The sequence below is a fragment of the Ahaetulla prasina genome, chromosome 4, assembly GCF_028640845.1.
Source record: "Ahaetulla prasina isolate Xishuangbanna chromosome 4, ASM2864084v1, whole genome shotgun sequence".
NCBI lineage: Eukaryota > Metazoa > Chordata > Lepidosauria > Squamata > Colubridae > Ahaetulla > Ahaetulla prasina.
The window spans coordinates 97,262,113-97,287,569 of NC_080542.1; positions in this window are offsets into that span (position 1 = coordinate 97,262,113).

Genomic DNA, 25,457 nt, shown 5'->3' on the forward strand with positions numbered 1-25,457 from the left:
AAATTTCATTTGAATGAAACAGATTCTGACTTGCATGAGTCTGTTAATCTAGCCATACAGTAAAGTAGAATTAGTTCATATTATCATGTTTCCCTCTGGTTTACTTGGGAGGGCTATCAAGAAGTTAAAAGTGGAGGCAGGAAATTTGTTTGATTTATGATTTAATTGGACAATTTCTCTTCCCTTATTCTCCTTTTAAAATTATTATTTATTATTATATTCCACTAATATGCATCCCGGTACAGTCAGCTAAGTCCGCGGCTGACCGTCGGTGGCGAGTCACTGGCCCCGATGGAGAGGGTGCGCAACTTAGGCGTCCTCCTGGATGAACGGCTGTCTCTAGAAGATCATCTGACGGCCGTCTCCAGGAGAGCGTTCTACCAGGTTCGCCTGGTGCGCCAGTTGCGCCCCTTTCTGGACCGGGATGCCCTATGCACGGTCACTCACGCACTCGTGACGACTCGCCTGGATTACTGCAATGCTCTCTACATGGGGCTCCCCTTGAAGGGCATCCGGAGGCTGCAGTTAGTCCAGAATGCGGCTGCGTGGGTGATAGAGGAAGCCCCTCGTGGCTCCCGCATGACACCTATCCTGCGCAGACTGCACTGGCTACCTGTGGCCTTCCGGGTGCGCTTCAAGGTTTTGGTGACCACCTTTAAAGCGCTCCATGGCATAGGGCCGGGTTACTTACGGGACCGCCTACTGCGACCGAATACCTCTCACCGACCTGTGCGCTCTCATAGAGAGGGACTCCTCAGGGTGCCGTCAGCGAGGCAATGTTTTCTGGCGGCGCCCAGGGGAAGGGCCTTCTCTGTGGGGGCTCCCACCCTCTGGAACGAACTGCCCCCAGGACTTCGTCAGCTTCCGGACCTTCGGACCTTCCGCCACGAGCTTAAAACACACTTATTTATTTGCGCGGGACTGAGTTAGATTTTAAATTTATGGGTTTTAAATTGGGTTTTAGTTTTATATTTTTAATCATAATTTTAACTATCGGGCTTTTAGAATAAGTTTTTAATTGTTTTTATGTTGTATTTATGTATTTATATGTTTTTTAAGTGCCTGTTAACCGCCCCGAGTCCTTTGGGAGATAGGGCGATATATAAATATGATTAAATAAATAAATAAATAAATAAATAAATAAATGATAAACACTGATCTAATTTTTCTTTATAGTATAAAAATGTACTAAAAATTAATGAAATTTATCAGAAAACAGGCAGATCACTAAGAAATCAATGGGATGGAGATATAAGCAACCACTAGAAATCAACAAGATCTGTTTCCCACATACAAAATGAAATATATGATATAACTTCACATCATATCATAATATAAACTCTGACCCTTTGCACTTGATGTAGGCATAAGTATGTTTGCATAATGACATTATGATGCACACTGCATCACTTGCTTTCTTCACTCATCAGATGCCTATGTATAAAGCAGGCATCCATCACAGTTACTATTTCTCCAAGGGATAAGTGGATAGGTAACAAAGGGCACAATGTTTTGCATATGCATATTGTCAGGCAAAAAACATGTCCCATAGGTGTTTTCAACAGCAGCTCTCTTGACAGCAACAGCACGTGCATTTTTATTCCTACTACTTGTTCCTCAGTTTTAAGTTTTCTGCCCAATAGTCATATTCTAAACAGTTATACAGATAGTCTTTGACTTACAACAGTTCATTTAATGACTGTTCAAAGTTACAACAGCACTGAAAAAAGTGACTTATGACAGTTTTTCACACTTACGAATTTGCAGCATCCCCATGGTCATGTGATCAGAATTCAGACACTTGGCAAGTGACTCATATTTATGACATTTGCAGTATCCCAGGATCATGTGTTCATCTTTTGCGATCTTCTGACAAGCAAAATCAGTGGGAAAACCAGATTACTTAACCACCATGTCACTAATTTAACAACTGCAGCAATTCACTTAATAACTGTGTCAAGAAAGCCATAAAATGGAACAAAATTAATTTAACAACAGTCTCACTTAGCAACAGAAATTTTAGGCTCAATTGTGGTAATTATCCAAAATAGCTAGTCCTTAAAAATAGTTTGGCTGAGCTTCCATTTTACTTTGAAATATGAAGTCTCAATTATTTCAGACTTTTTTTCATGACCCGCCCCCCCTTAGCCTTTTCCTATGATTAGAAAAGGGAATAAAACCAACTTCCCTATGTTTATGTAATAGTTCAGTTTATATTCTGCTTCCTTTAAGAAATGCCAAGGCTGTGTGCACTGCACTATGTCTTCTAATTTAACCTTACAAAACAACCTTGTTAAGATGGGTTGAGTTGAGATATAGTGCCTGTTCCCAAAGCCATTTTATGAGCTTTGTGCTGTGAATGAACCTGTCATAGGCCACTATTTTAATCACAGGAACCATTGCTCATTTTGCACGTCGCTAAATGAAAAAAATAAAGCTTATCTCCATATTCTGATGGCACTATGCTTAACCATACTCTAGAATATATTATGCTTAATTGTACAGTATGATAATATAATACTTGAATAATTGCATATACATTAGAATTTTAGTACCTGTTTGATTGTGATATGCAAATAGCAAGGAGGAGACACAATATGTGAATTTGGGTTCTTAGTTAATCTCCCAAGCAATGGAGATTAATGATATTTGTCTCAGTGGTATAAAGTTACCCTGCAATTATCTATTCATCTATCTAACTTATTTTCCCCTTTCCCCTCTTGCTCAATTAAAAAATTGTAAAATTTCATTTGTTAAAGTCTGAATGATGAAAGAAACTAAAATTACTAAATTCTGACTTGATGCACATTCATAAGATTTTTTTTAGGAATTGGTCCTAAAGTTGTAATTATTCTTTTGTAATAGAAATACAATTCTATATAAATATACTGAAAATATATTCATTCAATTTTTAGTGCTGCAAATCATGAATATTTGCAGTAAGAAAATATTCCATTAACATTTCTGTTGTATTATTAAACAGTGGTCTTTCAAATTTTCTTCTAAATTAATATAGTAACATGCCAAACTTGAACAAAGCATGCGGATATTAACAGTTATTATTTCTTTCTATATTGTTTAAATCGTACACACACATACACACCCACAGACACACCCACATACCCACATCCACACACATGTATAGATACAGTCAATGAATAATTCTTCTAAAAATGGAAAATAGAACTTCCAAGTAAATATACAAAAGTTTGTGAATTAAAAATGATATATAATCTCAAATATTAGGTTCAGAATTTATTTGTAACTCCCTCTATAAAGGGTAGTCCAATGGTTCAATGGTTAAGACTCTGGGCTTGCTGGAAAACTGACAGTCCAGGTTTAAATCCCAAGTGTAACATGGCAGAGTGAGTGCCTGTCTCCACCTGACTCCTGCTCGCATAGCAGTTCAAAAGAATGCAAATGCAAGCAGTTAAATACATACCACTTTGGTGGGGAGGAAGCAGCACAATGCTACATCGTGCTGGCCACATGACCATGGAAATGTGTTTGCACTGGCTTTGAAACAGAGATGAACGCTACCCCCTATAATTGGCAATTATTACCCTGTTTTCCCCAAAATAAGATACCCCTGATAATAAGCGCTTTTGAGTGCATGGTAATAAGGCCAAGCGCTTATTTCAGGGTTCAAAAAAATATAAGACAGGGTCTTATTTTCAGAGAAACACGATAGCGAAGTAAAATTTGCAGGGATTCCTTCCCTTCCCTTCCCTTCCCTTCCCTGCCCTGCCCTTCCCTGCCCTGCCCTGCCCTGCCCTCCCTATCCCTTCCCTTCTTTCCATTCCCTCTATAAATATGAATGAAAGTTTTTTACATAGCCAAGAAACTTCTACATTTTAGTTTTTTTACTACTAGTTGAGGTGTAATGCTAACACAATGGATTACTTTTCAAACTGCATACAGACATGCTTTTTGTAGTTTGTTAAGTATGACATAATTGGTTGGGTTAACACATAATTCTATGCATAAATCATGGATTATAAACTGTAGCTGTTAAATTCCTATCATATGATAAACTGAAACAACCAAAAGCTAATGCTTAGCATGGCTTGCAAAATAAGATAAAATTATTCTGAGATCAGTATTGTATAAGTTTAAAGCTCATCTATTTATTCATAGATGATTTTTTCCCCAGTTCATCCAAGCAAAAAGTTTTTAGTTCATTTCCAGGAGAATTGAAAAAGAGAAACAAATCTAGGTGATTTTTAAAAATTACTATTTATAACTAATATGATTTTTTTAATGGTGAAATTTTCAGATGGGTTTGCTAAACATTTCAGTGGAATCATATGCAGTATAAACCTCCTTTAGTATGCATGATCTAGATAGTTAAAGGACGGGAAAGGGGCCTGGCCAGCATTGCAATGGGACAATATGCCCTGGGGCTCTGGGATGAATGATGAAATTCCTGCCGGGTTCTCAATGAACCATAGCTGTCCTGGAGGGACAGCGAAGAAAGAAGGCACTGGCCGGCGCGAACAGGGAAGTTGCAAATTCCCTGCAGCACCAGCATCCAGCCTTCGACCTGAACAGAAAAGGCAGCCATTAGAACCTGCCAAAGTTGGGGACAGCCACACAAGAAGATTGTGCAGGAGGCGAGATCAGAACAGAGTATTGTTACTGGGCGAGCAATTGGCCTACTCGCAGGTAAGAAGAAAAAACTTCTAAAGTTCAAAAACTCTCTGATTTGAAGTTAGTGGCTAATTTGCATGCGGAAACTTGGAGTGAGAGGAAGCAAACAACAAAGAGGATTTACAAGACAAAAACCCTAAAAGACCCAACATTTCATCTGGATTTAAAAGTGGTTTTGGAAGAAAATGTAAATGTTGGAAGGAGAAGAAGACTGAGAGGAAACAGCTTTTGCTTACGAAAGGATTTAATAGAGGATTAATGAATGACATTTTGTTGCTGGAGAAGAAAAAGAAGGTGACATTGTATTGTTTTGTCTAAAGGGAGGAACAACATTGCAACACTGAGGAGTACTTGTTTGAACAGCTGTGGTAAAGATCAAGATTGAAATTGAAACCTGGATGACCTAGAGGAAAACAACAACAACATTTGAACTGGCTTCCATTTGGAAATAAAAAAATGGTGGGGGGAAGAGAGAGACAATATTTTGGACTTGAATTTGGACTATATATAAGTTAAGATAAATAAATCTAAAAAGTTTTTCTCCTCATATCAAAAACATGGAGAATTGGGAGGAATTATAGGAGATGCTTCAAATGGTGCAAGAGTTTTTTTAATGAGAACAAACAAGCAGAATTGTGGCTTAAAAATAAAAAAAATAAATGAGGAAATAATTATGAGGAAACAAGAACAAAAATATATAATTTCATTTTAAATAATGTTGAAAAAGAAATGAGTGAGGATAATATGGAGTATTAAATATTGTGTATCATTTGTATAATTTTATGTTGGGATCCCTAATAAAAATTGTTCTGGCTCTCCCTTTATTGGTTTCTATATTATTTCTTATAACCATTTTTTAATTTTGGCCCAGAATTGTTTCATCACTGGGCAGGTCCACCAGAGATGATAATATGTTCCGTAATTGCTCTTGCATTTCCAACACTTTGGTGAGTTATTGGGGAACATCTTTGCTATTCTAGCTGGTGGGAGATGCCATCTATGGAACATTTTCATCTGGTTTTCCTTGTATGCTGTCGATATTGTCAATTTCATGTTTGTTCTCCACATCTTTTCCCACTTCTCTAATTCTATTGTATGGTTAAAGTTTCTTGCCCATTTAATCATGGTATCTTTCACTATTTCCTCTTCCATCTTATACCGTAACAAGAAATTGTATGTTTTACTAATTAATTTTTGGTCCTTCCTGTATATTATTTTATCCAATTCATTTTGTTCCAATTGAATCTGATTAGTTTTAGAGTCTTCTAAATATTTTGATCTGATTTGGAGATACGTCCACCATTCGACTTGTCTATTCAGATCTTGTTCCAATTCTTGTTCCGTTTTTAATTTTCCCAATTCATTTAATATATCCCTATATCTAATTATTTTAGTCCCATCTATTAAATTTGGGTGTGTTAATATTTCATTGGGGGAGGCCCAAAATGGTATATTCATATAATGTTGTTTTTTTTATTTTATTCCAAATTAATAGTAATGAATTTCTAATTATATGTCTTTCAAAATACCCATGGGTTTTGTATTTTTCACCCCACAAGAATGCATGCCATCCTACCTGTAAATCGTGGCCTTCTATTGTTAGAATTCTTTTATTTCCCAGCTCCATCCTTTCTTTTAACCATGTCAGGCATGCTGCTTGATAATAAATTTCCCAGTCTGGTAGGGCTACTCCTCCTCTATCCTTAGTATCCTGTAATGTTTTCAGTCTGATCCTAGGTTTTCGTCCTTGCCATATAAATTTTGAGGTCAATCTGTTTAATGAATCGAAGAAACGTTTTTCTATTCTTATCGGTATAACCTGGAAGAGGAACAGGATTTGGGGCAAGATATTCATTTTTATTGCTGCCATCCATGAAATTTGTAAGTTTTTCCAATTTTCCAAATCTTTCCCAATTTGCTGTATTAATTTATCATAATGATTTTTTTTTAATTGAAGAGCCTCTTGCTGTTAACCAAATCCCTAAATATATTTTTTTGTTGTCTGAATGTTCACGTTATTTTCTAATTCTATCTCCTGTTTTTTTGTAAGTTTTTTTCTTAATAATTTAGATTTCTTCCTATTAATTTTTAAGCCTGCTACTATACCAAATTCTTCTATTTTTTAAATCAGTTTGGGGCCTGATTTTAATGGTTCCTCAATAATAAAAACCATATCATCAGCAAAGGCTTGCAATTTGTACTTCTCATTTTTTATTTTCAATCCTTTTATCTCCCGATCTTTCCTAATTTTTTTTAAGAGTGGCTCCAATGATAATATAGAGAGAAGTGGGGAGAGTGGACACCCGTCTAACACCTTTTATTATTTCGAATTTATCTATTGTAACTTGGTTAATAATTACCCCTTGCAGTTTGCTTTGAATATATTTTTTCAAATTTGGATCCAAATTCCATTTTTTTAATTTGTTGTATCATAAATCTCCAAATTATCGAAAGCTTTTTAGGCATCAAGGAAAACCAGTGAAACTTGTTTCTCTGGGTGTACTTCGTAATACTCTAATGTATCGATTATGGTCCGGGTATTATTTTAATTTGTCGACTAGGGAGGAAACCATTTTGATCCGGTTGTATGTATTTATCTGAAATTGTTTTTAACCTTTATGCAATAATTGACATGTATATTTTAGAATAGAATAGAATAGAATAGAATTTTTTTATTGGCCAAGTGTGATTGGACACACAAGGAATTTGTCTTGGTGCATATATATTTTATAATCGGAATTCAATAAAGAGATGAGCCTATAGTTTTGTACTAATTGCTGATCTGAATCCTCTTAGGTATAAGTGTAAATTAAAGCTTCTGTCCATGTTTGGGATATGTTTGTATACTGCAATGCTTCGTTAAATATTTCCAATGTTAATTCTCCTATTTGTTTTTGAATACTCCTATTTAATTCCACTGGTATTCCATCTGGGCCTGGCGTTTTATAGTTTTTTTGTCTTATTGCAATTCCGAATTCTGTTTCAGAGTTTGGTCGGTTAATATTTCTTTCTGTTCTTTTGTCAGTTTGCATACATTTGTTTCCTCAAAATATTTTTGGATTTCTGCTTCTGTCGTTTCTTCCTGTTTGTATAATTTCGAAAAAAAAAGTGTGTACTATTCGTTTCTTATTTTCTAATAATAATAATAACAGAGTTGGAAGGGACCTTGGAGGCCTTCTAGTCCAACCCCCTTCCCAGGCAGGAAACCCTACACCATCTCAGACAGATGGTTATCCAACATCTTCTTAAAAATTTCCAGTGTTGGGGCATTTACAACTTCTGCAGGCAAGTTGTTCCACTTATTAATTGTTCTAACTAATCTATAATAATTTCTATATTTTCATCTTTAATCACTTCATTACGTCTTATATTATTTTTAATCGGCCAATTTCCAATTGTCTTCCCCAAAAAGATTATATCCGGAATTAAAATTTTAACAAATTTATTCCACATTTTGCTTAATCCCTTTAACCAATAACTTCTAATTACACATTTTGAGTTTGCTTTATCTAAAAATCACCTTGATCCAAATTTCTCTATATCCCTTAACTCTAAATCTCTCCAATAATTATCTTCACCTTTAAGTATTTTTACCACTGTCCGGATACCATATGCACAGTAATAATTAAATAATTTGGGGATTCCTAATCCACCTTCCTTTTGATTTTGATACCACATTTTCTTCACTAATCTAGGTCTTTTCCCACCATTGCAAAATTTGTCCAATTTTTTCTGATATCCTTCAATATCTTTCTCTGTCAAATTTAACGGTAGCATCTCGAATAAAAAATTAAACTTGGGCAGCAACATCATCTTACACATTGCAATTCTACCAAACCAAGACAACTTTAACATTTTATATTTATCTATCTTCTTCTCAATTTCATTCATCACCACATCATAATTAAGTTTTTTCAGTTCTTTAACCTTGAGTGAAAGCATTATACCCAAATATTTCAATGTATTTTTAATCCTTATCCCAAATTGCTCTTGCATATTCTCGCGCTCATTACCATTACTATCCATCAATAATTCTGATTTTGACCAATTTACTTTCAGACCTGTCATTTCCTCAAATTCTTTCAAATGCTTATTTATCTTTTTCAGGTCTTTCTCTATATTTTTCAAAATAATTAAAGTATCATCCGCATACAAATTTATCTTATATCCCTTATATCCTTCTAATTCTTCATCTTTTTCTATCATTTTTGTCAAGATTTCCATAGCCAATAAAAATAATGTTGGGGACAAGGGACATCCTTGTCTCGTACCGCTTCTAATTTTATCTCTTCAGTTAATATTCCATTCACCTTCACTCTTGCACTACTTTTTTGATACAATTTTGAAATAACATGTATAAACTTGTTACCAAAGCCTAAAGCCTCCACAATTACTTTAATAGCTTCCCATTGTACAGAATCAAAAGCTTTAAAAATATCCAATGATACTATACCAATTTTATCACCATTATGTTCAGCTACATCTATAATATTTAATACTCTTCTAACAATATCACTCATATATCTGCCCTTCACAAAACCTACTTGGTTGTAACTTATATATCTATCTATAAATCTACTTAATCTATTACTTATAATAGCAGTAAATATCTTTGCATCCTGATTAATTAAAGAAATGGGCCGGTAGGACTCAATCCTTTCTAAATCTTTATCTGGCTTAGGAATTAGGGATATCACCGTTCTATTCCATGACGAAGGAACTTCTCCGCCATGTAATATTCCATTAAATAATTTCTGCAATCTTGGTATTATTAATTCTTTAAATTCTTTATAAAACTCAGCAGGTAATCCATCCTCACCTGGAGCTTTCCCTAATTTTATTTTTAACTCCATTAATCTCATCTTGTGTTATATCTTCTTCCATCAATTCTTTATATGTTTGATCAATTTTCACCACATATTTTTCTAAATAACTTTGCAATTTTCCCCGATTGACTGGTTTATTTGAATATAGATTCTGAAAAAAATTTCTAACCACTTCACATTTCTCTAATTTTTTGTAACATCTTATACCTTTATCATCTATCAAAGCTCCAATTTCTCTCTTCTCTCTTTTATTTTTCGCCATCTTTGCCAATAACTTAGAGTTTCTGTTACTGAATTCAAAAAAATTCCTATTTAAATATCTCAAATTCCTTTTTACCAACTCTGTATCCTCTTCTATCATTTTATTTCTTAACATATTAAGCTCCTCAAGGATTTTTTTTCTTTAGTAAGCAAAAATTGATTTTCCAATTCTTTAATCTGATTTTTATCCCTTTCCATTTTAATTTTATAATTTTTATATTTCCTACTTGATAATTTAATACTCTCCCCTCTAAACACCGCTTTCATCGCATCCCAAACAATTTCAAATTTAACCTCCCCATTATCATTTAGTCTCCAACTTTCCTCCAATTTTTTAAGTATCCATTTTTTATCCTTTTCATTTTTATACAATTTCTCCTCATATCTCCAATAACTTCTTTTTTTCTCAAAATTAAAATCTAAATCCACCATAACTTCCGCATGATCAGAATCTTTAAATATTCCCACCTCTACCTTATCCACATTGTTCAGCAAATCTTTAGAGAGAAAAATATAATCAATTCTGGAATATGTATTATATATCTTAGAGAAAAAGGTGTATACTCTTTCAGTCCCTTTAACCTCTCTCCACACATCCACTACAACGTTTCGGAGCATCCACTTATTTAAAATACCCATTTTATTTGCTCCTCCACAACGAGTGGGGTTAGTACTATCTATTTTATCTCTGATTAAGTTAAAATCCCCAGCCACAATTACTTTTCCTACACTTTCATTCTCCAAAATTTTTGTTATTTTTTCAAGAAATTATCTTTTTATGATTATAATAGGTAGAATTATAATAGCTAGATATTGGAAACTAGATGTGATTTTTAGAATAGAAGAGTGGAATTCTGAAATGTGGAAATTAGCTTTAAATGATAAAATGACATGTGATATTAAAATTAGAAGTGGTGTGTATAAAGAAGATATTTTCTGGAAGATTTGGAAACCATTCGTGGACTATGCGCTTGGAAAATTGGACGCCTCAGTACCTGTACCTCGAGAACGTGGATTTTGGCAATCATGAGGACATATCCGAAGACCCAAATCTTCCTTTTTTATGTATAGCACAAGGGTGGAATAATGTATTTTTTTTCTTTTCTTTGTTTGTAATGTTAGAAAAAAGTAATAATAATAATAATAATAATAATAATAATAATAATAATAATAATAATAATAATAATAATAATAATAATAATAATAATAAATTGTTCTAACTGTCTGGAAATTTCTCCTTAGTTCTAAGTTGCTTCTTTCCTTGATCAGTTTCCACCCATTGCTTCTTGTTCTACCCTCAGGTGCTTTGGAGAACAGTCCAACTCCCTCTTCTTTGTGGCAACCCCTGAGATATTGGAACACTGCTATCATGTCTCCCCTAGTCCTTCTTTTTTAAAACTAGATATACCCAGTTCCTGCAACCGTTCTTCATATGTTTTAGCCTCCAGTCCCCTAATCATCTTTGTTGCTCTTCACTGCACTCTTTCTAGAGTCTCAGCTTCTTTTTTACATCATGGCAACCAAAACTGGATGCAATATTCCATGTGTGGCCTTACAAAGGCATTATAGAGTGGTATTAACACTTCACGTGATCTTGATTCTATCCCTCTGTTTATGCAGCCCAGAACTGTGTTGGCTTTTTTAGCAGCTGCTGCACACTGCTGGCTCATATCTAAATGGTTGTCCACTAGGACTCCAAGATCCCTCTCACAGGTACTACCATTGAGCAAGGTACCACATATACGGTACCTGTGCATTTTGGTTTTTTTGCCTAAATGTAGAACCTTACTTTTTTCACTGTTGAATTTCATTTTGTTAGATGGCGCCCAATGTTCAAGTCTGTCAAGATCCTTCTGTAACTTGAGCCTATCTTCTGGAGTGTTGGCTATTCCTGCCAGCTTGGTGTCATCTGCAATTTTGATGAGTTCCCCATCTATCCCCTTGTCCAAGTAATTGATGAAGATGTTGAAGAGTACTGGACCTAAAACAGAGCCTTGGGGTACTCCACTGCATATTTCCCTCCATGTGGATGTAGTTCCATTGAGGAGTACACGTTGAGTGCGGTTGGTCAGCCAGTTACGAATCCATCTGGTGTGGTGTTGTCTAATCCACATTTTTCTACTTTATCTAGTAGTAGGTTATGGTCTACTTTATCAAATGCAAGTAAATTATATCAACAGCATTCCTCTAGTCTTCTCTTTTGCTTTCGATTTTCCCTTCCTCATCTTTCAAATGTTGGATCATTCTTTTCTCTTTTTCTTTTTTTAATTGATAGGCTAACCATCTGCTCACTTTGTTTGCATGCTTAAAATAATTTTGTTTGGCCATCTTTATTTTCGTTGCCACTTCCTCTTGAGTTATCAGATTTAATTTATGTTTAATTATTCTCCTTTCCTCTTTTATTTTTTTATTTTGGGGATTTTTTTAACAAGTCTTCTTCTGCTTTTTTAAGCTCTTCTTGTAGTTTATTTTGTTGGGACCCTTTCTCTTTTCTTTTTTTTTGTCATATATGCAATTGTCTCCCCTCTAACAAATGCTTTTAATGTGTCCCAGAGATTTTGAATTGATGTATCTTCTTTTTTACTTACACTTAAGAAAATCTCTAGCTCTTTTTCCAGGAATTTCTTACATTCTTTCTCTTTACATATATAATATAATATAACAACAGAGCTGGAAGGGACCTTGGAGGCCTTCTAGTCCAACCCCCTGCCCAGGCAGGAAACCCTACACCATCTCAGACAGATGGTTATCCAACATTTTCTTAAAAATTTCCAGTGTTGGAGCATTCACAACTTCTGAAGGCAAGTCATTCCACTTATTAATTGTTCTAACTGTCAGGAAATTTCTCCTTAGTTCTAAATTGCTTCTTTCTTTGATCAGTTTCCACCCATTGCTTCTTGTTCCACCCTCAGGTGCTTTGGAGAACAGCCCGACTCCCTCTTCTTTGTGGCAACCCCTGAGATATTGGAACACTGCTATCATGTCTCCCCTAGTCCTTCTTTTTATTAAACTAGACATACCCAGTTCCTGCAACCTTCATCATATGTTTTAGCCTCCAGTCCCCTAATCATCTTTGTTGCTCTTCACTGCACTCTTTCTAGAGTCTCAACATCTTTTTTACATCGTGGCGACCAAAACTGGGTGCAATATTCCAAATGTGGCCTTACCAAGGCATTATAAAGTGGCACTAACACTTCACGTGATCTTGATTCTATCCCTCTGTTTATGCAGCCCAGAACTGTGTTGGCTTTTTTAGCAGCTGCTGCACACTGCTGGCTCATATCTAAATGGTTGTCCACTAGGACTCCAAGATCCCTCTCACAGGTACTACTATTGAGCAAGGTACCACATATACGGTACCTGTGCAGTTTTTTTTTTTTGCCTAAATGTAGAACCTTAGTTGAATTTATATCCTGCCCTTCTCCAAAGACTTAGGGCGGCTTACATTTTGTTAGATAGCGCCCAATGTTCAGTCTGTCAAGATCTTTCTCTAACTTGAACCTATCTTCTGGAGTGTTGGCTATTCCTGCCAGCTTGGTGTCATCTGCAAATTTAATGAGTTCCCCATCTATCCCCTTGTCCAAGTCATTGATGAAGATGTTGAAGAGTACTGGGCCTAAAACAGAGCCTTGGGGTACTCCACTGCATGTTTCCCTCCATGTGGATGTAGTTCCATTGAGGAGTACACGTTGAGTGCGGTTGGTCAGCCAGTTACGAATCCATCTGGTGGTGGTGCTGTCTAACCCACATTTTTCTACTTTATCTAGTAGTAGGTTATGGTCACCTTTATCAAATATTTTGGTTTAAGGTCCATCTTTTATATCTTTTTTGTGCTTTCCAATACACGGTTATTGGATTATGGTCACCCCACTCATTTGTTCCTATTTCTATTTTTTCTTTTTCTAATTGTAATTGTGTTGTCATCCAGGCCATGTCTATCCTGGACCATGATAGGATCCTTGATGGGAATGGGAATAATATGTATATTGCTTTTCTTCCTTGTGAATTTTCCCCCATATGTCTCTTAACCTTAGTTCTAATGCCATGTTAAAAAATTCTTTGGGTAATACATCTTTTTTTCCCTTCTTATTACTGTAATAATCTCTTTTACTGTCAGCTACAGCATTATAGTCGCCTATTATGCAGCGATTTTCAATTTCTTGTTCTATTATTATGTCATGCAATTTTTTTTAATATTCCTGTTGATTTTTATTTGGAGCATATACAACTACTAGTAATATTTGTTTATATTCCATCTATTACTGCTTGGGCTCGGAGAGCCTCATGATCACTTTGGAGAGGAGTTGACTCTTAAGAAGACCCGCCTTGATCCAATGGCTCCACCGCTGAAAGAGTTCTTCTGTTGAGTCAGCTGCAGCCTGAACTACTGAGGCTTCGCAATCATCTTGCAAATCCAGAAGCCCTGAAATGAATCCAGAAAACAAATGGTTTCCAGGATCGACTGGGAGAACTAACCCTGATCAGCGACAGAGCTTCTGGAGAAAAAATCCTTTGCTTCAAGCGAGGGAATTTTTGAAACTCACCCAGGAAAACTTCTTCAATTTCTTTGGAAGTCACCACATCCGGTTGCATATATTGCGCGCAGCAGCCTAGGCATATAAAAAGAAAACGTTGGTGGGGTTAGCAGAGATGGCTAAATCAACTGATTCAAGAAAAAGGGCCTCTGGTGGCTCAACAGACTAATGCAGTCTGTGATTAACAGCAGCTGGTTGCAATTACTAGAGGTTCAAGTCCCACCAGGCCCAAGGTTGACTCAGCCTTCCATCCTTTATAAGGTAGGTAAAATGAGGACCCAGATTGTTGGGGGCAATAAGTTGACTTTATATATAATATACAAATGGATGAAGACTATTGCTTGACATAGTGTAAGCCACCCTGAGTCTTCGGAGAAGGGCGGGATATAAATGCAAATTAAAAAAAAACCACGCAATTCATTGGTTTCCACTTGGAAGAGTCGCTTTGGGACTTTACAGGATGGTTCCAGGGATTGGGTATGTCACGAGGTCTAATGAAAAGAAGGACTAGTGGTAACTGTTCTTCATCTGTTTTAGTCTCCAGGCCTCACCAAAAGCTTTCCGTATATTATTGCTCACATAAGAACAAAGCCAAAGCCTGAAAATGATGAGTGAGATCTCATCGAAACTTCCAATCTTACATGGGAAAAAACCCAAACATACCAAAACCTGCATATATATTAATTTGGGCCAATGGGGGAGGGGGTGGGTGGGAAGGAGACAGAAAGTGGAAACCATGGCAAGGAAGAAGGCTTCTGAAAATCAGGCAATCATAGCAGTTCCGGAGAAGCCACACGGTATAAGAACAGCTTCGGGTCTGATTAAGCAATATTGCTGAATTCTGCCTATATTTTTTGGGTGACAATGGTCAGCATAACATGGCATTAGGCCTGTCTTGGTTTTTCCTCCCCTCCTTCCAGAGTTGGCATTTGTGATTACCAATTAAGAGGGCAGCTGCCTCGTGATGGGAAGTGTTCCGGCTCCTCAGGAATGTCAGCATCTGTTCCAACATTTCAGGAATGTTTTCCTTGCATTTATTCATCTGGGGAAAACAAGGCAACAAACAAGCCAATGAACTAGATAGCTTCCTTTTTTTTTAAACAAAGGTTTCTAGTCCTCATGTCCACAACAACGTCTTCCATAATATATTATATTTTATTATATTGTATCATATTGTACTGTACTATACTATAACATTATTACACTATACTGTACTTTACTAATTGATATTATTATGCTATACTGTACTAGTACTGTACTGTACTATCCTATTATACAATACAATGCAATGCAATGCAATACAACCCAATATTATTACATTTAATAGTATAGTATACTATAATACAGTGTAGTGTAGAGTAATAGTATAATATTGTATTATATACACACAAACATTTATGTTATTAGAGACAGTTTTATCCAAGTTAAAAGCATAAAGGAAAATAAAGAAAATAGCAGATAGTGAAAAAAGAAAATAGAAAAAGAAAAGGGGAAGAAAAATAATAAGGAAATGGCTTCTGATCTTATAAATGCATTTATATTTTGCCCTCCCCTCTACATCATAATTTCCTTTTCCACAAGCTTCCATTTCTAATCCTCAAACCAGCAAGTTTTCCACTCCTCCTGGTTGAATGGAACCTCTACTGTTCCCGAGAGAGCAAAAACCCAAGAAGAATCCCTCTTGTCAGTTTAGTCTAGTGGTTAAGGCATCAGGCAACAAACCAGGAGCCGGTGAGTTCTAGTCTCGCCTTTGGGATGAAAATCACCTGCTTGACTTTGGGCCAATCACTAGGCGATGTAGAGTTCTAGTCCTGCCTTAATCATGATAGCGATCTGGGTGACTTTTAGAGTTCCAGTCCCCTCTTAGGCATGCAAGCTGACTAGGTGACTTTGGGTCAATCACCAGGGAATTATGAGTTATAGTTCCGCCTTAGTCATGATGGCCAGCTGGGTGACTTTGGTGCAGTCCCTCTCTCTCAGTGCAACCCACCTCACAGGGTTGTTGTGGAGAAAATCAGAGGAGAAGAAGGAATATTAGGGATGCCCACCATCTTGAGTTATTTATAAAAACAAGAAAGGCAGGACAAAAATAGAGTAGAATAGAATAGAATAGAATAGAATAGAATAGAATAGAATTTTTTATTGGCCAAGTGTGATTGGACACACAAGGAATTTGTCTTGGTGCATATGCTCTCAGTGTACATAAAAGAAAAGATACCTTTATCAAGGTACAACATTTACAACACAAATGATGGTCAATATATCAATATAAATCGTAAGGATTACCAGCAATAAAGTTACAGTCATACAGTCATAAGTGGAAAGAGATTGGTGATGGGAATGATGAGAAGATTAATAGTAGTGCAGATTTAGTAAATAGTTTGACAGTGTTGAGGGAATTATTTGTTTAGCAGAGTGATGGCCTTCCGGAAAAAACTGTTCTTGTATCTAGTTGTTCTGTTGTGCAGTTCTCTATAGCATCGTTTTGATGGTAGGAGTTGAAACAGTTTATGTCCAGGATGTGAGGGATCTGTAAATATTTTCATGACCATCTTTTTGATTCGTGCAGTATACAGATCCTCCATGGAAGGCAGGTTGGTAGCAATTTTTTTTCCTGCAGTTCTAATTATCCTCTGAAGTCTGTGTCTTTCTTGTTGAGTTGCAGAACCAAACCAGACAGTTATAGAGGTGCAAATGACAGACTCAATAATTCCTCTGTAGAACTGACTCAGCAGCTCCTTGGGCAGTTTGAGCTTACTGAGTTGGCGCAGAAAGAAAAAATAAATAAATGGTTCGTATACTCTAATCTGGAAGAAAAGAAGCCAGCTTGGCTCCTACTTACAACCACGAAGCAGATGTTGGAATACATGCTGTGTTGACTGGTGTACATTTTGTAATTGAACAAATTGCTGGGAATGTCCCCCCAGTTCATGAAGGAGACACAGGAGTTTAGGGTGTTCCTGGAGACCTGGCCAAGGGAGGAAAGAGAAAATGCTGTCACCTAGTTGGGTCATGAAAGATCTGCAAGAAAACAACCAAGTTCAAAGAGCACCAAGGAACTCACAACTTCAGGATTGTCCAGAACCTCTTTGCATTCTCCAGAGTGTCCACATGGTACAACCACGTTGCTCTGAGTGAAGATGGGGTTAAAGATTGAGAAGGGAGCATAAAGAGACCAGGACAGTTTACCCAGCCCTTCAACTCACCTCTTTTGTCCGCTCACTGGACAGTTGTATAAATAGGGGAACCAGGCTGCTCAGGATGGTTTTGGTCACATTACTCTGTATCTCCTTCAGAACTTCCAGGAGCAGACCGAAAATTCTGATTAAGGTGTTCCTCAATTCAATATCATCCTACGAAGGAAGAGAAACAGGTTAGTCCCTCCAATAGCAGAAAATGGATGTAGCTCAATGCTGAACTGTTGGGTTCTTGGGGTGGTTGGGGACTGCCATGCAGAAGTTTCTTGAAGTTTGCAGGAGAACACACAAGTTCAGAGCACCCCTATTCCCAGTTCAATGTCCATGGAGATGATCAATCATCCAGGTCATGATTGCCCCAAAGATACTTTTGACAAAGGCAACTGGACTTTCTTTTTCCTTGAAGACCTTTCACTTCTCATCCAAGAAGTTTCTTCAGTTCTGTCTGAATGGTGGAGGATGGGAAGATTTACCTTCCTTGCAGTCATCTGGTCGTTACTGCTAATGACAGAGTGCTAACGACCAGATGACGATAGGAATAGAAATCCTTCCATCCTCCATCATTCAGCGAGAATGGCTCTCCACTAGATATACTATTAATGAGCACTCTGAACATGCTCATCAATCCAAGTAAGTATTGTTTAATTGTCCCAAAGGTGTTTTTTCAAAATGTCACTAGACTTTGTTTTTCCTTGAAGACCTTTCACTTTTTATCCAAGAAGCTTCTTCACGTCTTTTAATCAGAACTGAAGAAGCTAATTGGGTGAGAAGAGAAACCTCTTCAGGGAAAAACAAATTCCAGTTGCCTTTTGAAAAAGCACCTTTGGGGCACCCACGAGCTGGATGACTGAGCATCTCTTCAGGTATATCTGTTTAATCGTCATCCTGCCCTGTCTTCATTTAGCAAGCTTGATCATTGGGTGCTTTGTCAAACGCTTTGCTGAACTCAAGATCTGTTATGTCTACCATATTCCCACAATCGATTATAGACATTTTGGGGGATTTTTTAAAAATTTGTTTGCTTTGGTACTTTGGACTCCTGGCAACTGCCTGCAGTAGCCCCCACGGGGAGTTTTTTTGGCCAGGAATATTTTGGAAGTGGTTTGCCATTTTTGGCTCCCTAGGAGTCTGGGAGGGCGTGTGACTGACCAAGATCACCCAGCTGGCATCAAGGATAATGAAAGACTAGAAGTGATGCTATCTTGGTTTCTAGCCTTTAACTCTAAAAAGAGTGCAGAGAAGAGCAACAAAGATGATTAGGGGACTGGAGGCTAAAACATAGGAAGAACAGTTGAAATGAAAAAAAGGACTAGGGGAGACATGATAGCAGTGTTCCAATATCTCAGGAGTTGCCACAAAAAAGAGGGAATCGGGCTGTTCTCCAAAGCACCTGAGGGTAGAACAAGAAGCAATGGGTGGAAACTGATCAAGGAAAGAAGCAACTTAGAACTAAGGAGAAATTTCCGGACAGTTAGAACAATTAATAAATGGAACAACTTGCCTGCAGAAGTTGTAAATGCCCCAACACTGGAAATTTTTAAGAAGATGTTGGATAACCATCTGTCTGAGATGGTGTAGGGTTTCCTGCCTGGGCAGGGGGTTGGACTAGAAGGCCTCCAAGGTCCCTTCCAACTCTTTTGTTGTTGTTATTATTATTATTACCTCCACATCAAACTGATTTTCTATTAAGGAAAATCCCCTTAATCTGATCTGCCTCAGTTACTCACTCAAGAAACAAAGAAACCATCTGCAAGCTTACACACTTTTAGATGAGCACAACACAGTTGTTGCTGAACTATTTCTAAGATTGTTGATAAAATGAGTATTCTGCAGATGGTACCCAGGCCATCTTTATGGGGGGCGAGGAGAGAGAGAGAGAGAGAGCGATGGAAGGAGGGAGGGAGAGAGAGGAAACCAGTTTGTTGTGATTTGGTTGATTTACATCAGGGAAATATTTCAGGATTGGAATTAGATTGACAGCCCTGCTTCCGTGGGTGGCCACACTGAGATGTTGGAAGAGGAAATTGAGGGTCCTCAGCACTTCCTTAGCGACACTCTTGTTTTGATGGGATGCAGAGTTGACCACCGGCGTTAAGAATGGCTTTAACATCTTCTTCTAGAGGAAGCAAGGAAAGAAACGAGCAATTAAACACGGTCACTGGAGTTCTCTGAGTCTACTAGCGATAATGATAAACACACAGAAGCCCACAGTACACAGAATAACAGGGTTGAAAGGGAATTTGGAGGTCTTCTAGTCCAATCCCCTGCTCAAGCAGGAGACCCTAGACCAGGGAAAGCTAACCTTTCTGCCATTGCATGCCGAAAACTGGGGGGAGTGGGGAGGTCCCATACCCATAACTCTATGGGACATGCGTATGTGCGCGCAGCCCCCCCCACTTCCCCCACATTTGGCACTCGATGGCAGGTGGGCCTGGTAGGCCTGTTTTTTGCTCTCTCCAAGCTTCAGAGCCTTTCTAGAGGCTGGTGAGGGTGAAAACAGCCCCCCCAAAGGCAAACGGGCCTCTTCCAGCCTCTGGAGGCCCTGGGGGGGGGGAGAAATCATTTTTGCCCTCCTCAGCTTTCTAGAAAGGCTCTGGAGGGCGAAAAACGGCACTTTCGGTCCCACCAAAAGTCGGCAACCGGGGCGTTTCTGACATCTGGAGGGTGGGGGTGGGGAAGGCCATTTTCGCCCTCACCAGCCTCCTAGGAAAGCAAAAAATGAGCCTTTCCCCCACCCCCCCCTACCCAGGCCATCCGGAGACAGGAAACAGCCTGTTTCCCTACTGCCAGTGTGCCCCGAAAATCAGCTGGCCAGCATGCGCATGCACATCGGAGCTAAGCTTGCGTCCCACCAATATGGCTAAGTGTGCCCCCTGTGGAATGCATGCCATAGGTTCGCCATCATGGCCCTAGACTATGCTGGATGAATTTCTGTCTAGTCTCTTCTTGAAAACCTCCAATGATTGAGTACCCACAACTTCTGGAGGCAAGTTCCCCCAATTAAGAGAATAGCAGAATTGATAGGAACGCAGAGGCCTTCTAGTCCAACCCCCTGCTCAAGGAGGAGACTCTATACCATTTCAAATAAATGGTAGTTCAGTCTTTTCTTAAAAACCTCCAGTGATGGAGCACCCACAACTTCCAATGATTAATTGTTCTCACAGTCAGGAAATTTTTCCTTAGGTCTAGGTTGTGTCTCTGCTTGATTAGTTTCCATCCTTTGCTGCTTCTTGTCCTTTCAGATCTTCTCCAAGAGGATCTACTTGATCCTTCAGATCTTCCAGGGCTGCACCCATCTTTGTAGAAGAGACACCACTCTAGCTGAGTCCGTCCTCTTTCTGCTGGTTGCCTTCTTCTTCTCCTTCTTCTATCCTTCCCAGCCTTGTAGGCTTTCCAGAGGGTGAGGTCACACCTGCTACTACCTTGGAAGCCACTCCCTTCCTGCCCCCCATCTCTTACCTTGAAGGGGTGCTGTAAAAGGTACCCAAGACCTCGAATGCTAAAGATCTGTATCAGCGGATATGGCTGAGTCATCCTTTCCAGGAGCAAATTGAGAACGTCTTGAATGATGAAGATGTCAACAATCTCCGGGTGATACAGAAGCTGAGGAACAAGTCAAGATATGCAGCATTAGCAAAACAAAGGAAGGGAACTTTCCTGAGAACCTCTACTAAGCAATGCCACATTCAGCCACTATGGGGAGAGAAAAAAAAATACAGTTCTTGTAATGTATCTTTAAAAGTATTGGAGGGAAAACTGAGCGGGAAAAAAGCACGTTGCTGATTGGTTGAAGCCACTGGCTTAACTGTATATAAAGAGAGGTTTTCCCAGCACGGGCTGCTGGGTTCACCATATAGTAAAGAGCTGTTGTCACTATCCTGGTCTCCTGCCTCGTTATTGCCCGAATCTAACACTGGCGACGAAGGTGGGATCTCGAGGCTAAGAGCGCCAGGAAAAAAGCTGAAGTCACCAGGAAGACGCGAACCCAGCAAACAAGGGGCGGAAAGCAGCGATGTCCAGCTACACACCGCCAGCGCCATTCGACCCAGCTAAGGAAAAATGGGGGTCATACATGGCTCGTTTCGAGTGCTTCCTCGAGGCGAACGAACTTCAAGGAGTCTCAGACAACAGGAAGCGAGCGTATTTCCTGAGCCACTGCGGTCCAGAGGTTTTCGATACCGCAGAATCGTTGGCGGAGCCAACGCCGGTACAATCGGTGCCGTGGCAGACCCTACAGACCGTATTGAAAGCCCACTATGCACCAACGCCGTCCAAGTATGTGCGACGGTACGAATTCAGGGAGCGTAGGCAACAAGAGGGCGAGTCCATCAGCGTATACATGGCAGCCCTGAGGAAAGCCACGAACCATTGCGAGTTCCGAGACTTGGAAGAGGCATTGCTGGAGCAACTCATTCGTGGGGTCAGGGACATCCGTTTGCGACGGCGGCTGCTGTCCAAAAGCAACTTGACGCTGGCAAACGCCTTGGATGAAGCCAGGGCTAATGAGATGTCTACCCAAGCGGCGGAAACCCTACAAAAGCAGGTCGCACCAACGGCTGGTGCGAAATCAACCCCGGTCCACAATGAAGAGGTCCAGGCCGAGTCGGACGGTGAGGAGGAGGAAGGAGTCTTCCACACCGGGAGGCCGGAGAAAGAAGACCGGGGTGACTGCGCGAGTTGTGGAGGGCAACACCAACGACAACAATGCAAATTTAAGGATGCGACTTGTCGGCGGTGCGAAAGGAAGGGGCACATAGCACAGGCCTGTCGAGCACCCCAACCTTCCCGCCAAAAATTCAAACTGACCAACCAGAGCGCGGGAACGGCGAAGAGGCCCGTGATTGGTCAATTCAAAAAAGGCGCGAAGTTGAATCAGACTGTCGTGAGAGTGGGTCATGCAGCAACACGCCTAGAAAAAAAAATCTTTCCGAAGCCAAAGATTGAGGGGGTGCCGTGCCGATTGGAGGTGGACACTGGCTCAGCGATCACAATCATGTCCTGGGACACTCTCGTGAAAGCCTTACCCGCCATCGCAAAGCGCAAGCTGAAAACACAGAAATTAAAGGTACAAGACTACCAAGGGAATCGCATCCCTGTTCGAGGGGTAACGTCTGTCCACGTCGAGTATGGACAATACAAGAAAACTCTGCCCATCACCATAGTCGATGGGACCCTGCCAAGCTTGTTGGGACTGGACTGGTTCCGAGCATTGGGCATGGGAGTGACGGGAATCTTCAGAAACGAAGTCAACCTCAAAGACGCACTCATGAAGGAATTTGAGGACGTTTTCAGAGACTGCCTGGGCAAGTACATGGGGACCCCTATTTCGTTTAATTTAGACCCACAAGTTGCCCCTATTCGTCTAAAGGCTAGGAGGGTCCCGTTCGCCCTAAAGCCCAGGATTGACTGGGAACTGGACAAGCTAGTAAACCAGGGAATTCTAGTGCCAGTTGACCATGCTAAGTGGGAGACCCCTATAGTCACCCCAGTCAAACCGGACGGGTCGGTCCGGATTTGCGCTGACTATAAGGCAACGCTTAACAAAGCGTTGCAAAAGAGTGCTTACCCCGTCCCGGTGGTACAGCATTTACTGCACTCAATGGGGCAAGGGCAGGTTTTTGCCAAGCTAGACTTGACCCAAGCCTATCAACAGCTGCCTGTAGATAACAGCACAGCCGAAGCGCAGACAATTGTGACTCACAGAGGGGCTTTTAAGTGTACCCGGTTACAGTTTGGGGTTAGTGTGGCTCCAGGGTTATTTCAGAACCTAATGGAGCGGCTATTGCAGGGACTACCAGGGGTGGTACCATACTTTGACGATGTACTGGTATCCGCTGAGAATCTAGAGGAATTAGGGGTAAGGCTGCGAAAAGTTTTGGGCATTTTCCGGTCTGCCGGCCTCAAAGTTAAACTGAACAAATGCCAGATCGGGGTTGAATCTGTGGAATTCCTGGGCTACCGGATAGACAGGGAAGGGATTCACCCCACTGAAAGCAAGGTACGGGCCATCAGGAAGGCCCCAGTCCCAAAGAACAAAACGGAGTTACAGGCATTCTTAGGTCTGGTCAACTTCTACGCGGTATTCTTAAGAAATAAGGCAACAGTAGCCGAGCCGCTGCATAAATTACTAGCAAAGATGGCTGCATGGTCTTGGGGAAAGGCGGAAGCTAGGGCATTCGAAGGGGTAAAGAATCTCCTATCGAGTGATAGCCTCCTTATCCAATACAATGGCACACTGCCATTAGTGTTAAGCTGCGATGCATCTCCCTATGGGGTGGGGGCTGTGCTCAGCCACAGGTTGCCAAATGGCACAGAAGCCCCTATTGCATATTACTCCCGAACCATGTCATCAACCGAAAGGAATTATAGCCAGCTTGATAAGGAAGCCTTGGCTATAGTCTCCGGAGTAAAGAAATTCCATGAATATATATTTGGTCGTGATTTCGAAATCATCACGGACCATAGACCTTTGCTAGGCCTGTTGGCAGGCGACCACCCAACGCCCGTGGCACTTTCGCCCAGACTGACCCGATGGACTATCTTCCTGGCAGCGTATTCTTACAAACTACTACACCGGCCAGGGAAGGAATTAGGGCATGCAGACGCCCTGAGCAGATGCCCGTTACCAGAGACTATCGAAGACCCCACTCCGGGGACACCAGTTCTGCTAATTGACTCTTTGGACTCTGGCCCAGTCACATCCAAAGAGGTGGCTCGGCTTCGTACAAGGACATTACAATAAGGACTGTAATTGGTTGGGTACAAGAGGTTGGCCGCTGCGCGGGCGGCGTTTAAAGAGTTTGTAAAAAGCCGGGGGGAACTCTCAGCTCAAGGGGGGTGCCTGCTATGGGGGGATCGAGTGGTGATCCCGGAGAAATTGAGGGAAAAGGTATTGGGGCTCCTTCACGAAGGCCACCCAGGGATCGTGAGAATGAAGGGTCTAGCGAGAAGCTATGTGTGGTGGCCCTTAATGGACACGGAAATTGCTGAAAGGGTAGGGAAATGCCAGGCCTGCCAGGAGTCCAGACCGCTACCCCCAACGGCCCCGATTCGGGAATGGGAGAGACCCCAGGGCCCTTGGTCTAGGATCCATATCGATTTTGCCGGCCCCTTCCACGGCCAAACCTTTCTGGTAGTAGTCGATGCCTACTCCAAATGGCTGGAAATCATTCTCATGAGATCCATGACAGCCGAGGCCATGATTTCAGTCCTACGGCACCTATTTGTAACCCACGGGTTGCCCGACACTTTAGTCTCCGATAACGGCCCGCAATTCACGGCAACCCAGTTTGAGGGGTACTTGGCAGAGGAGGGCATCCGGCATGTCCTCTCGGCGCCTTTCCACCCTGCGACGAACGGCCTTGCAGAATGTTTCGTTTGGAGCGCAAAGGAAGCATTGTCCAGAATCAGGCCAGGCGATTGGCAAACAAAAATCGATACATTCCTAGCAGTCCAACACAGAACCCCCTGTGTAACAACTGGCCGCAGCCCGGCAGAGCTATTAATGGGTCGGAAGCTAAGGTGCTCACTAGACCGTTTAAACCCAAACTACACACCAGACGGTTACAAAGGGGCACACAGTAAAACAAGAAGGATGGCAATAGGCGACCTAGTGTGGGCACACAACTACAGCGAGGGCCCGACCTGGTTAGCAGGAAAAATCCTAGAAATAACAGGACCAAAATCATATCTAGTAGAGATAGAGGATGGCCGAGTATGGAAGCGCCACATAGACCAAATAAGAAAACGCATAACCGGTAAATCAGAATCAGACGAAACAGGCTCTGACTATCCAATGTCGGAATCCACAGCCGACTCAAACCCGGGATTAACGCGGGACTTATCTGAGTTCCAGGAGGTCCAGCGACGCCAACCGTTTCCTCCTGAAAACAGCAGGGACGATCCTGAAAATAATCCAGGGCCGGATGGCCTAGAGGAGGAGCTGAGAGGAACAAACAGTCCCTCCGGTCAGCTCGACTCACTCCCAG